The following is a 14,513-nucleotide window of genomic DNA, read 5'->3' as shown; positions in this document are numbered from 1 at the left end:
ATTTCTTTGTACGATATGGGTATCAAACGAAAGGTGTTAATGAGTATTTTTAAAAGGGAGTGGGCCTTAGTTCTATAGGTGGACGCCTTTTCGAGATATCGTTATAAAGGTGGACCAGGGTTGACTCTATAATGCGTTTGTACAATATGGGTAACAAACGAAAGGTGATAATGAGTATTTTAAAAGGGAGTGGGCCTTAGTTCTATAGGTGGACGCCTTTTCGAGATATCGCCATAAAGGTAGACCAGGGGTGACTCTATAATGTGTTTGTACGATATAGGTATCAAATATAGGTATGAATGAGGGTTTTAAAAGGGAGTGGTGTTAGTTGTATAGGTGAAGGCGTTTTCGAGATATCGAGCAAAATGTTGTCCAGAGTACCGCTAATCTATATAAATCTTATAAAATAAAGTCGCTAAATGCCATGTATGCACATAACTTCACACAGAATACTCCGATTTTAAAACGGTTTTTTGCATTTGAAAGCTTAGCTGCGTGAGATGGTACAGTTAGTATAATTTGAAGATATATATTATAGGGGCGTGGCAAATTGGCAAAATGTAGCAAAAAATCATAAAATTTTTGTTTACACAGCTATAACTCATAAACGGATGGATGGATTTCAAAAATTCTACTTTTCAGTAAAACTTTGAAATATTTACCTTCGATATGCATCAAAAAAAATACTTGATTCCTTTCTTATATCAGCCAAATTGTTTAAACAAAAGTAACATTTTTTCCAAAAAATGCGTATGTGTGTTTGTTCGCTGTGAACTGTCCGCGCTAATTGCTTTTTAGCAGGGATGTACCTTTATCAAAAAATTTCCACCGTTTCCGTTGAAACACTTCGAAATATTATCGATAAAGAAATTATCAAGATAAATTGTATCTCGTTTTTAACCGAAACGAAAAGCTTTCATTAACGTTAAAAACGTTAACAAAAACGTGATACTTTATGTTTGAATTGTGCTGGCAATGCTATAGCCATGGCGAAGAAGTAAGGTGGTAACAGCGAGCGGACATATACACACAAACTCCATGTAATTTGTTTGTGTAATTCGTTGGTGGTAATGTCAAAAATACTCTGAGAAGTGTTCGTACTGTCAAAATTCGTGAGAAAAGTTGCAATCAGCTTGGCTAATGCTTTCACTTTTAAAGGCTCCGCCAGCATAGTTTGAAATTAATAAATCAACATAAACGATTGGATTTCGTTTTGATATGGCAGACAACGGAGCAAAATCATTTCGTTAATTTGACGTTCTTAACGTTAATAAACGAAACGAAATGATTTTGTTTCGTTTATTAACGTTAATTATCGTAACGAAATGATATCGGTTCGTTGGTTAAGCATGCCTGCTTTTGAGTGAGACTTGTTGCGACACATACATACGCACATATATAGCAATATATAGCAAAATACGCAACGGATTTTGATGCGCCTTTTTTAATAGATAAAGAGTGATTGAAGAGGAAGTAGCGGATGAACATATTTGGCTGAAAATTGTTGGAGGGGTAGCTTAGAAAAAGGAGACAGGCATAGGCTAATTTTTATCCCGTTCTGGATAGGGTCTTGAGATCAAAACGTGGACGTGGGTAATCCTGAGATATGTTTGTACAATATGGGTATCGAATGAGTACTTTGATACGGGGTCTTTTTCGTACCCGCGGGTAACTAGGGTCTCGAGATATAAGCGAAAACGTGGACGCGGGTACCACTAGAATGTGTTTATAGAATATGGATAACGAATGAAAGCTGTTGATGAGTGCTTTAGTACAGGGTAGTTTTCATACCTATTGGTGACTAGGTTCTCGAGATTGAGGCAAAAACGTGGACCCGGGTACCTCTAGAAAGTGTTTATACAATATGGATAACAAATGAAAGCTGTTGATGAGTGCTTTAGTACAGGGTAGTTTTCATACCTATTTGTGAAGGGTCTCGAGATATAGGCCAAAACGTGCATCAGGGTAACACTAGGATGTGTGTTTACATTATGGGTATCAAATTGAAGCTGTGGATGAGTGCTTTAGTACAGAGTAATTTTTATACCGCTGGGTGACCAGGGTCTCAAGATATGGGCAAAACCTGGACCCGTATACCCCTAGAATGTGTGTGTAATATGGATATCAAATGAAAGTTGTTGCTGAGAGCTTTAAAGTAATTTTCATTGTGATATTCGATTTAGTTGCTTTAACCTGGCAAAACTGATAAATGTGCATGCGAAGCCGAAATAAATACATGAATTAATAACACCCACATAACTATTTACATACGTCCTATTCGATTTGCCTGGCAATAAGGGATGAAGAAGAATGGGAAAACTTTAGAGACGAGAAAATAGAGAAGGAGAACGAGACGAAAAAGAGATAGATGTAGCGAAAATACGGAGGGAGGAGTGAATAAAAGGATTAAGAAAAAGTGAGGAGGGGCAGAGCTAGACGGAAAAAGCTTATTAAAATCTATGGAGATAGACCAAATTTAGGGCAGAACAACGTCTGACGGGTATGCTAGTATTGTATAAACACATTCTAGGGGCGCCCTGGTCCACTTTTTGTCCTATTTATCGAGACCCTAGTCACCAATATATATCCTGGTTCACTTCCCGGAAGAAAAATTATCCGACATTTTATTCTAGATATAACGCTACCTACATACCAAATGCAAGGCAAATCGAGCCATATATACGACAGTTTAGAATAAATCGGTCCCTGGTCCACTTCCCGAAAAAAAAAACTTTTCACAAACACTCTCCGGGTTCCTATTAAATTATCCTAAAAATTTCATGGCAATCTTTCTATCCGTTCTCGAGTTATGGAGTGACAATCAAAATGTACACTTCTTTTTATATATATAGACTAGCAGACCCGTCAGACGTTGTTCTGCTCTAAATTTGGTCTATCTCCGTACATTTTAATAAGCTTTTTCCGTCATGCTCTGCCCTTCCTCACTTTTTCTTAATCCTTTTATTCACTCCTCCCTCCGTATTTTCGCTACATCTATCTCTTTTTCGTCTCGTTCTTCTTCTCTATTTTCTCGTCTCTAAAGTTTTCCCATTCTTCTTCATCCCTTATTGCCAGGCAAATCGAATAGGACGTATGTAAATAGTTATGTGGGTATTATTAATTCATGTCTTTATTTCGGCTTCGCATGCACATTTATCAGTTTTGCCAGGTTAATGCAACTAAATCGAATATTACAGTGAAAATTACTTTAAAGCTCTCAGCAACAACTTTCATTTGATATCCATATTACACACACATTCTAGGGTTATCGGGGTCCAGGTTTTGCCCATATCTTGAGACCCTAGTCACCCAGGGGTATAAAAATTACTCTGTACTAAACCACTCATCAACAGCTTCAATTTGATACCCATAATGTAAAAACACATCCTAGTGTTACCCTGATGCACGTTTTGGCCTATATCTCGAGACCCTTCACAAATAGGTATGAAAACTACCCTGTACTAAAGCACTAATCAACAGCTTTCAATTGTTATCCATATTGTATAAACACTTTCTAGGGGTACCCGGTCCACGTTTTGGCCTCAATCTCGAGACCCTAGTCACCAATAGGTATGAAAACTACCCTGTACTAAAGCACTCATCAACAGCTTTCATTCGTTATCCATATTCTATAAACACATTCTAGGGGTACCCGCGTCCACGTTTTCGCTTATATCGCGAGACCCTAGTTACCCGCGGGTACGAAAAATACCCCGTATCAAAGTACTCATTCGATACCCATATTGTACAAATATATCCCAGGATTACCCACGTCCACGTTTTGATCTGAAGACCCTATCCAGAACGGGATAAAAATTAGCCTATGCCTGTCTTCTGGTTCTAAGCTACCCCTCCACCAATTTTCAGCCAAATATGTTCATCCGTTACTTCCTCTTCAATCACTTTTTATCTATTAAAAAAAGCACATCAGAATCCGTTGCGTATTTTGAAAGGTTTAAGCATTCAAATGGACATAGGGACAGAAAAAGCGACTTTGTTTTATACTATGTAGTGATGTACATCCATACATACATATAAACCTACGCCCGAAGTTAAATAACGCAGCGAATTCTATATATGTACGTATGTATGTGTCGCATCAAGCTTCACTCAAAAGCAATTAGCGCGGACAGTTCACAGAAAACAAACACACATACGCATTTTTTGGAAAAAGTTTTACTTTTGTTTAAACAATTTGGCTGATATAAGAAAGGAATCAATAATTTTTTTTGATGCAGATCGAAGGTAAATATTTCAAAGTTCTCCTGAAAAGTAGAATTTTTGAAATTCATCCATCCGTTTATGAGTTATAGCTGTGTAAACAAAAATTTTATGATTTTTTGCTACATTTTGGCAATTTGCCACGCCACTATAACATATATCTTCAAATTATATTTACTGTACCATCTCACGTAGCTAAGCTTTTCGAGATATCGCCATAAAGGTGGACCAGGCGTGACTCTAGAATACGGTTGTACAATATGGGTATCAAACGAAAGGTGTTAATGAGTATTTTAAAAGGGAGTGGGCCCTAGTTCTATAGGTGGACGCCTTTTCGAGATATCGCCATAAAGGTGGACCAGGGGTGACTCTAGAATTTGTTTGTACGATATGGGTATCAAATGAAAGGTGTTAATGAGTATTTTTAAAAGGGAGGGGGCCTTCGTTCTATAGGTGGTCGCCTTTTCGAGATATCGCTATAAAGGTGGACCAGGGGTAACTCTAGAATATGTTTGTACGATATGGGTATCAAATGAAAGGTGTTAATGAGTATTTTAAAAGAGCGAGGGGCTTAGTTCTATAGGTGGACGCCGTTTCGATATATCGCCATAAAAGTGGACCAGGGGTAACTCTAGAACCTGTTTGTACGATATTAGTATCAAATTAAAGGTATTAATGAGAGTTTTAAAAGGGAGTGGTGATAGTTGTATATGTGAAGGCGTTTTCCAGATATCGACCAAAATGTGGACCAGGGTGACCCAGGACATCATCTGTTGGATACCGCTAATTTATTTATGTATGTAATCAAGGGTTTTTTATTTCGCCTTGCAGAACTTTTTCATTTTCTTCTACTTAATATGGTAGGTGTCACACACATTTTACAAAGTTTTTTTCTAAAGTGATATTTTGCGTCAATAAACCAATCCAATTACCATGTTTCATACCTTTTTTCGTATTTGGTATAGAATTATGGGATTTTTTTAATTTTTGATAATTTTCATTTCATTTCAATTTTTCATAGTCGGATTTCGGCCATTTTTTATACCAATACAAAGTGAGTTCAGATAAGTACGTGAACTAACTTTAGTAAAGATATTTCGATTTTTGCTAAAGTTAGCGTGTTAAGAGCCGAGCGGAAGGAGAGACGGTCGAGTGTGTATAAGAACTGGGCGTGGCTTCAACCGATTTCGCCCTCTTTCACAGAAAACAGTTATCGTACTAGAATCTAAGCTCCTACCAAATTTCACAAGGATTGGTAAATTTTTGTTCGACTTATGGCATTAAAAGTATCCTAGACAAATTAAATGAAAAAGGGCGGAGCCACGCCCATTTAGAAATTTTCTTTTATTTTTGTATTTTGTTGCACCATATCATTACTGGAGTTGAATGTTGATATAACTGACTTATATACTGTAAAGATAATAAATTTTTTGTTAAAATTTGACTTAAAAAAATTTTTTTTTTAAAGTGGGCGTGGTCGTTCTCCGATTTTGCTAATTTTTATTAAGCATACATATAGTAATAGGAGTAACGTTCTTGCCAAATTTCATTATGATATCTTCAACGACTGCCAAATTACAGCTTGCAAATTTTTTAAATTACCTTCTTTTAAAAGTGGGCGGTGCAACGCCCATTGTCCAAAATTTTACTAATTTTCTATTCTGCGTCATAAGTTCAACTCACCTACCAAGTTTCATCGCTTTATCCGTCTTTGGTAATGAATTATCGCACTTTTTCGGGTTTTCGAAATTTTCGATATCGAAAAAGTGGCGTGGTTATAGTCCGATATTGTTCATTTTAAATAGCGATCTGAGATGAGTGCTCAGGAACCTACATACCAAATTTCATCAACATGCCTCAAAATTTACTCAAGTTATCGTGTTAACGGACGGACGGATGGACGGACATGGCTCAATCAAATTTTTTTTCGATCCTGATGATTTTGATATATGGAAGTCTATATCTATCTCGATTCCTTTATACCTGTACAACCAACCGTTATCCAATCAAAGTTAATATACTCTGTGAGCTCTGCTCAACTGAGTATAAAAATAGAATGTATGAGATATTTTTGCATACATATGTACATCCCAACACTGGTAGGATTTAGTTTTTGCGTTAGTTCTCAGTATTTATAACGGTGTCTTTTTTTGTTTGGTGGTAAATATTGCTGCTAAAAGAATATTTAAAATATTTAGTATGATTTGGTGCGGTAAGCCATTCATTTCGCGATGACAACTAGAAGTAATATTTGGATGTATTTCGAAAATAATACAGACACGGGTTTAGCTATTTGTACAACATGCCAAAAGAAGCTTAAAAATAATAGAGTGCCTAATTTAAAAGCACACTTAATTAATTTGCACAAAATTTATTTAAACGAAAGTGAAGTGGAGTCGTCAAAAAGTTTAGTTAAAACCATTCGCAAAAGAAAATTAAAATTGAAATCAATAAAAAACAGTTAATGAGGTCATATATAGGATTGGTAACTGAGTACTGTATTCCATTTAACATTTTAAATTCACCAAATCTTCGAAATTTCATTGATCCTATATGTGATGGTCTTGCTGCTCTGGACGGAAAAAAATGACTTTGAATGCACTAAACTGCAAACAAAACATTACATACTATTGCTAATAAAATTAAATTGGAAATCGCCAATCAAGTTAAAGGTCAATTGTTATCCTTGAAAATAGACAGCGCTACACGACTGTCCAGAAACATATTTGGTATAAGTGCTCAACTTATTAGTGCCGGTCAAATAAAATCTATTATTTTGGGAATGATAGAATTAAAAGAAGCTGGATCTAGCACATCCAAAAATCGTGCTGCTGAAGTTTTAAATGTGCTCAACCGGTATGATATTAAATGGAATCAAATAGTCTCGATAACATCTAAAAAACCGTGCAAATATGCTGAAGGCGACAAATATTTTATCTTTATTGTCTGAAGAGGATGTAGAAGAAAACGATGAGCTATATACAAATGATGAATATATAAAAAAAATTCAACTTGTGGAAAGGGTACCAAATGTTTTAATAGGAAATATTCAAGTTTGTCGTTGTGCAGCACACACAACACAGTTAGTGGCTTTTGATGTTTCCAAATACTCCGACGTACCTAAGAACCTTTGGAATTGCCGTAATCTCACAAAATATATAAGGAAAGCCTCAAATGGAATTCGCGAAATATTCGAATTTAAAAAGTTTAAAATGCCCCAACTTCATTGCCCCACTAGATGGGATCCACATATTCTATGTTAGAGGATTTATTAGCAGCCAAACGTATGCCTACAAAGATTCACTCAATCAAAAATGTTTCAGAAGATGAAACTTTCGAAGTTGATGCATCGTTTTCGGATTTTATTGAGTGTTACTGCATAGTTTTTCATCCCTTACAAAAAACAATAAAAATATTTCAAGAAGAGCAACTACACTATGCTAATTTTTATGCACAGTTTTTTGTCAATTTAATCGCTATGCTCACAACCAACTTCAACTTGCATATAGGCAGATAATTATATTGATGAGGAAAACGAACTAATGTAAATAAGAAAAAAATGTAAGGCGCGGTAACCTCCGAAGAGATCTAAGACCGAGCTTCTCTTCCAATTTGCGTCGTGCTCTTCTTGATTTGTCCCTACAAATTGGCCGGACGGGACCTACATGTTTTATGCCGACTCCGAACGGCATCTGCAAGGCAGATGAGTTTTCACTGAGAGCTTTTCATGGCAGAAATACAATCGGAGCGCTTGCCAGACACTGCCGAGGGTCGACCCCGCTTAGAAAAATTTTCTTCTAATTGAAAAATCTTATTTATAAAATTTTGATGTTGCTTGGCCCGGGAGTTGAACCCAGGGCATACGGTGTGATAGGCGGAGCACGCTACCATCACACCACGGTGGCCGCCAATGTACTAATGTATTGTTACGAATATTAGCAATACTAAGGAGTACTGGCATCTCTAAGCCGATGCTAAGCAGCGTCTTGTATGCACATCCATAAATCAATCATTATGTATCTACATAAACGAATCAATAATTATGTCTACACATATGTAAGTACACACAGGGAGAAGCAACGCACAAATACATGCATATATCTTATCTGAAGTGCTCACAAAAGAAGGCAATAATTTGTGCAAGTATTACTCATGCGCATATGAGAAGCAATAAACATAGTTGTGGCTGGTGATTTTGTAGCTGATAACTATCTAGTAAGTTCTGGAATGGAAAAGCCTAGAAGTATGCAATGAGAAATCAAAAAGTATAAAAGGCGCGACAGTAGAGGCGCAGAGAGTTCAGTTTCATTGAAGCTATCAGTCAGCTTTGATTAAGACGCTATCTGGCGAGCAATAGCAGTATTATTTATTGTGAGGTACTTTAATAAAGGCCATTTTTCCATGATTCAATATTGGAGTTATTTATTCAACAGTTTTGTGATTCGAACCTTAGTAGAAGATTTGAAATAAGCGGAATTGCAAGTAAATTCGTTACAATTGGTGCCAGAAGAGGAATTGTTGAATAAATTCCGAAGATTTGCGAATACAACTTGGACATGGCAAAGTTGAGTGAGTTGAGGATCCAGAAACTGAAGAAAGAGTTGGAGAGCCGTGGATTGAATACAACCGGCAATAAGATCGAACTTCAAACAGGGCTACGAGAGGTAATGGAGTCGCAAAGGATTGATGTGGACGAGTATGTCTTTTATCCTGATGGGGACAAGACAACAACAAAAATTGAAGAGAAAACGAAACATCGCAGACAGTTACGAGCACAGACCTGAACATGATTTTGGCTGCAATATCTGCACAAACATCGACAGTAAAAGAAATGTCGTCAGAAATAACATCGAAGATTGAAGCACAAGAAACGCGTATGTCAGAAATGTCGACACAGATAACATCCAAGATGGAAACTCAACTGGAAGAACAGAAAACGTCATCACAGATGGAATCCCAGGAGAACCGTATAACATCCCAGCTGGAGTCGCAGGAGACACGCATAACAACCAAGATGGAAAACAAGAGGAGCGCTTATCATTGCAGGTGGCACAAATGTCTTCGTCAGTTAGAAGCACAGGAAGCAAAAGTAACATCAAAGCTGGAAGCGCCGGATGCAAAAATCGCTCAATTTCAGGCAGAAGTCGATGATTTAAAGGGTCGTATGGAGCAGTTACAACTAAATCGGCCAGCTGTTTCAGCGAGTAATCCAAAGGTAAAAACATCATCCTTTGACGAGTCTGTTCCTTTCCAGGTCTTTAAGCTACAGTTTGAGAAGACCGCAGCAGTGAACAACTGGAATGCTGAAGATAAATTTGCGGGTTTATTCGTAGCATTGAAGGGGCCAGCAGCCGAAATCCTACAGACGATTCCCGAAGGAGAGCGGAACAACTATGAAGCATTGATGGTCGCTGTCGGGAGACGTTATGGAAGCAAGCATAGAAAACAGACATTCCAAATTGAGTTGCAAACCCGTCACCAAAGAGCGAATGAGAGTTTGCAGGGGTTTGCCTCGGATGTTGAAAGATTGGCTCATCTCGCAAATGCGGACGCACCCGTGGAATACACCGAGAGGGTAAAAATTCAGAGTTTTATAAATGGCATACGGGACGTGGAAACGAAGCGAGCTACATACTCAACCCCAAAGCCGACATTCGCAGAAACGGTGTCACAAGCTCTGATTCAGGAAACAGCGTCGCTTCTGTGTAAGCCAGTTTTCAAAGCACGCCGTGTGGAAGTAGAAAGGCCAGAGTGGGTAGACGCAATATTGGAGGCGCTGAAAGGATCGCAAAAGCGGAGTGAAAAAAAAAATAAAAGAGTCGTACATTTGGAAATGCTAGCAGCGTTTATATCGAGAGATTTGTCTGATCGGGACGATCAGACTTAGGTGGAGGGCAGTGTTACGAATATTAGAAACACTAAGGAGTACTGCCATCTCTAAGCCGATGCTAAGCAGCGCCTTGTATGCACATCCATAAATCAATCATTATGTATCTACATAAACGAATCAATAATTATGTCTACACATATGTAAGTACACGCAGCGAGAAGCAACTCACAAACACATGCATATATCTTATCTGGAGTGCTCAAAAGAGAGGGCAATAGCTGATAACTATCTAGTAAGTTCTGGAACGGAAAAGCCTAGAAATATGCAATGAGAAATCAAAAAGTATAAAAGGCGCGACGGTAGAGGCGCAGAGAGTTCAGTTTCATTGAAGCTATCAGTCAGTTTTGATTAAGACGCTATCTGGCGAGCAATAGTAGTATTATTTATTGTGAAGTACTTTAATAAAGGCCATTTTTCCATGATTCAATATCGGAGTTATTTATTCAACAGTTTAGTGATTCGAACCTTAGTAGAGGATTTGAAATAAGCGGAATTGCAAGCAAATTCGTTACAGTATGTTGAACTATTTAGTTCAAAGCGCTCAAGTGGAAACCAATAGACATCTCGACGCTCATACCAAAATTGAAATTTTTTAACTCCCCTTCCAAAGAATTGATGATGTGTTGAAGTTTTGGAAGGGAAAACAGTATTCCGATCTAGAGTTGATCGCTATAAGCAATGTTTGTTTTGCAGTGCCACCAACTCAGGTAAATATAACGTTATCATTATTCAATAAGATTTAAAATATAGCTGTTCTAATATTGCAAGACTTTTAAACCATTAGATTTAAGTTATCATTCATTCATTCATTAAAAAATAATTAAATCTTGAAAAATAAATATATACCGCTGAATAAGCGATCAACTTTATTTTCGTTTGTTATTATTTATTATTCACAAAATAATACTAGCATGTGCCTAGATAACCATATAACCATAAATATTGACGAGCTGTAAATATTTTCATTTCTTCCAGGTTACCATTGGACGAGCATTTTCAACACTGAGTCTGGTGCTTACTGACTACCGCAATCAACTCATGGTGTTTTCTTTTCTACACGAAAATATCGCCTTCACGCCAACCCTTCAAAAAGTTGTGTTTTGTAAAATCAGCTTAACCTCGATAGAGGACATCATTATCTTTTCTTAACAATCTACCCCTAAAAATGGCCAAAAATGTAACGCTACTTGCCCTCGCTGCCATTGACGGTGCAGAAAACAGCCCTATCAATTAGCTGATGAATCACAGTAAGCTGAAGCGAATGCTATATATGTACGTATGTGTCGGATCATGCCTCACTCAAAAGCAATTTGCGATCACAGTTGACAGCGAACAACCACAGGAGCTGCATTTTTTTGTAAAAATGGTTACAATTTTTTTTCTTTTTAAGTCATGCAGGGTGGCACTGAACATTTTTAGTGCCTACATTTTCACAGGGCGAAGTGAGAATCTTAAAAATGTTTGCCCCTGAAAGTGGCAACATTTTCGTGTAGAAAAGAAATCACCATCAGTGAAGAGACACTGGAAGATATTTTATTAGTAAAACTTAACCCAAGTTTTCTTGACACAGCCATTGAAAATTTACCCCTTTTTGACCATGAGGATTTTTAACTATCGTTTTACTTTATTATTTATTTATTTATATCTTAATTAAAGACAATTACATGAATTTACATTTAAAATGATTCAAAATAAAATATACACACATGTACATATGTATGCAGAAATATCTCATATATTCTATTTTTATACTCAGCTGAGCAGAGCTCACAGAGTATATTAACTTTGTTCGCATAACGGTAATCCGTAAGGCATAAACTAATCGAGATAGATATAGACTTCTATATATCAAAATGATCTGGGTGCAAAAAGAAATTCATTTAGACATGTCCGTCCGTCTGTAAACACGATAACTTGAGTAAATTTTGAGGTATCTTAATGAAATTTGGTACGCAGATTCCTGGGCGCTCATGTCAGATTGCTATTTAAAATGAACGAAACCGGACTACAACCACGCCCACTTTTTCGATATCGAAAATTTCGAAAAACAGAAAAAGAGCGATAATTCATTACCAAAGACGGATAAAGCGATGAAGCTTGGTAGGTGCGTTGACCTTATGACGCAAAATACAAAATTAGAAAAATTTTGGACAATGGGCGTGGCACCGCCTACTTTTAAAAGAAGGTAATTTAAAAGTTTTGCAAGCTGTAATTTGGCAGTCGTTGAAGATATCATGATGAAATTTGGTAGGCACGTTACTCCTATTACTAAATGTGTACTAAATAAAAATTAGCGAAATCGGACGACGAACACGCCCACTTTTAAAAAAATTTTGTTTTTTAAGTCAAATTTTAACAAAAAATTTAATATCGTTACAGTATAAAAGTAAAGTATATCAATATTCGACTCCAGTAATGATATGATGCAACAAAATATAAAGATAAAAGAAAATTTCAAAATGGGCGTAACTCCGCCCTTTTTCATTTAATTCGTCTAGAATACTTTTAATGCCATAAGTCGAACAAAAATCTACCAATCCTTGTGAAATTTGGTAGCGACATAGATTCTATGACGATAACTGTTTTCTGTGCAAATGGACGAAATCGGTTGAAGCCACACATAGTTTTTATACACAGTCGACCGCCTGTCCTTCCGCTCGGCCGTTAATACCATAACTTGCGCAAAAAACGATATATCTTAACTACACTTAGTTCACGTACTTATCTGAAGTCACTTTATCTTGGTATAAAATATGGCCGAAATCGGACTATGACCACGCCCACTTTTCCGGTATCGAAAATTACGAAAAATGAAAAAAATTCCATAATTCTGTACCAAATATGAAAAAAGAGATGAAACATGGTAATTGGATTGGTTTATTTACACAAAATATAACTTTAGAAAAACTTTGTAGAATGGGTGTGACACCTACCATATTAAATAGAAGAAAATGAAAAAGTTCTGCAGGGCGAAATCAAAAGCCCTTGGAATCTTGGCAGGAATAATGTTCGTGGTATGACATATATAAATCAATTAGCGGTACCCGACAGAAGAAGTTCTGGGTCACCCTGGTCTCGAAAACGCCTTCACATATACAACTAAGGGCTACTACGTTTTAAAACCCTCATTAGTACTTTTAATTTGATATCCATATCGTACAAACACATTCTAGAGTCACCCCTGGTCCACCCTTATTGCGATATCTCGAAAAGGAGTCCACCTATAGAACTAAGGCCCACTACGTTTTAAATAATCATTAACACCTTTCATTTAATGCACACGTCATACAAACACATTCCAGGGTTCATTTTGCTAAATGGTGATTTTCCCTTATTTTGTCTCCATAGCTCTCAGCTGAGTATGTACTGTTCGGTTACACCCGAACTTAGCCTTCCTTACTTGTTTTATTATAATTGAAATGGAAATGCATGTATATACATATATATGTATTACGTACAACGCTGTAGCGCCTCGTCTTAGTAAACAAAAATCATAAAAAAACGCAAAATATCAGTCGCTTGCAGTTTGCAAAAAGCGTTAATTTTAATATTTCACGACTGCTGCTTTTTGCGACTGTTAATTTTTGTGACTGTTAAAATCAACACTATTGATTTTACAGCACCTGTGGGCACTGAGGAAAGCCGCAGTAATATCAATAATTAAATATACGAAAGTGCGACTGTTTACGGCATTTCATTTCTTTCGCTTTTCGTTTTTTGCTTGTGCTAGAACTGAGACTGTTGTTTTTCTCAAAAGCGCAAGCACAAGCAAAATCAAATAACATGACAGCTCACGCAGTTTTTTAAACACTGTTTTGATGCAACATTGTTATGAGGAAGTGTAGCGATATTTAGGGTATTAAGGCCGTGACACAATGACATTTTTCATATAGATGCGTTTAACACAAGCTTATGTATTCCAATAACATCGCCAAAATCAACCAAGATGTTGCATTTCTAAATATGAAGGAACTTCAGACGTGGCAATTGAAGTTTATTACGCCTTGCCCATTCACATAAAAAATTTCGCGAAGCACTGTTATAAACATTTTCCCTATACAACAAAAACAATTGCTAACATATTTTGTGTCGTAATCGATTGCTATTTTGCTGTTTTTAATTGCGAAAAATGTTAGAAAATTTACCAACCAGTGGGAAAAATAATTTAACTTGCAAAGTGTGCCAACACCCTTAGCCAAAGCAAATGTCAAGTGCTTCTTCTTATGATTTACTTGGAACAAAATTTGGGAGATGGCTACTTTTCAATATCACATGGCGCCAGTGTCGCTCATTCTACCGCTCTATATAAAAATACGTCCAATCTACTCATAATGCATAAGCTTGTGTTAAACTCATCTATATGAAAAACTGCTTATTTGTCGGAGCTGTTAGTGTTAGTAAC

The 14,513-nt window shown here is 36.8% G+C and overlaps 1 protein-coding gene and 1 pseudogene across 1 annotated transcript in view; both read left to right on the top strand.

Annotated features, from left to right (window-relative positions):
* Positions 1-14,513, top strand: part of LOC137235482 (calcium-dependent secretion activator-like) — a 3,515,579-nt gene that overhangs the window by 2,819,575 nt on the left and 681,491 nt on the right. The gene's annotated exons all lie outside the window — the stretch shown is intronic.
* On the top strand, positions 7,004-11,722 carry LOC137234549 (uncharacterized; annotated as a pseudogene).

This window comes from Eurosta solidaginis, chromosome X (assembly GCF_040869045.1).
Source record: "Eurosta solidaginis isolate ZX-2024a chromosome X, ASM4086904v1, whole genome shotgun sequence".
In the NCBI taxonomy this organism is placed as follows: Eukaryota; Metazoa; Arthropoda; class Insecta; order Diptera; family Tephritidae; genus Eurosta; species Eurosta solidaginis.
Note: the sequence above shows the minus strand (reverse complement) of the source record. Positions and strands in the feature narration are given on the sequence as shown.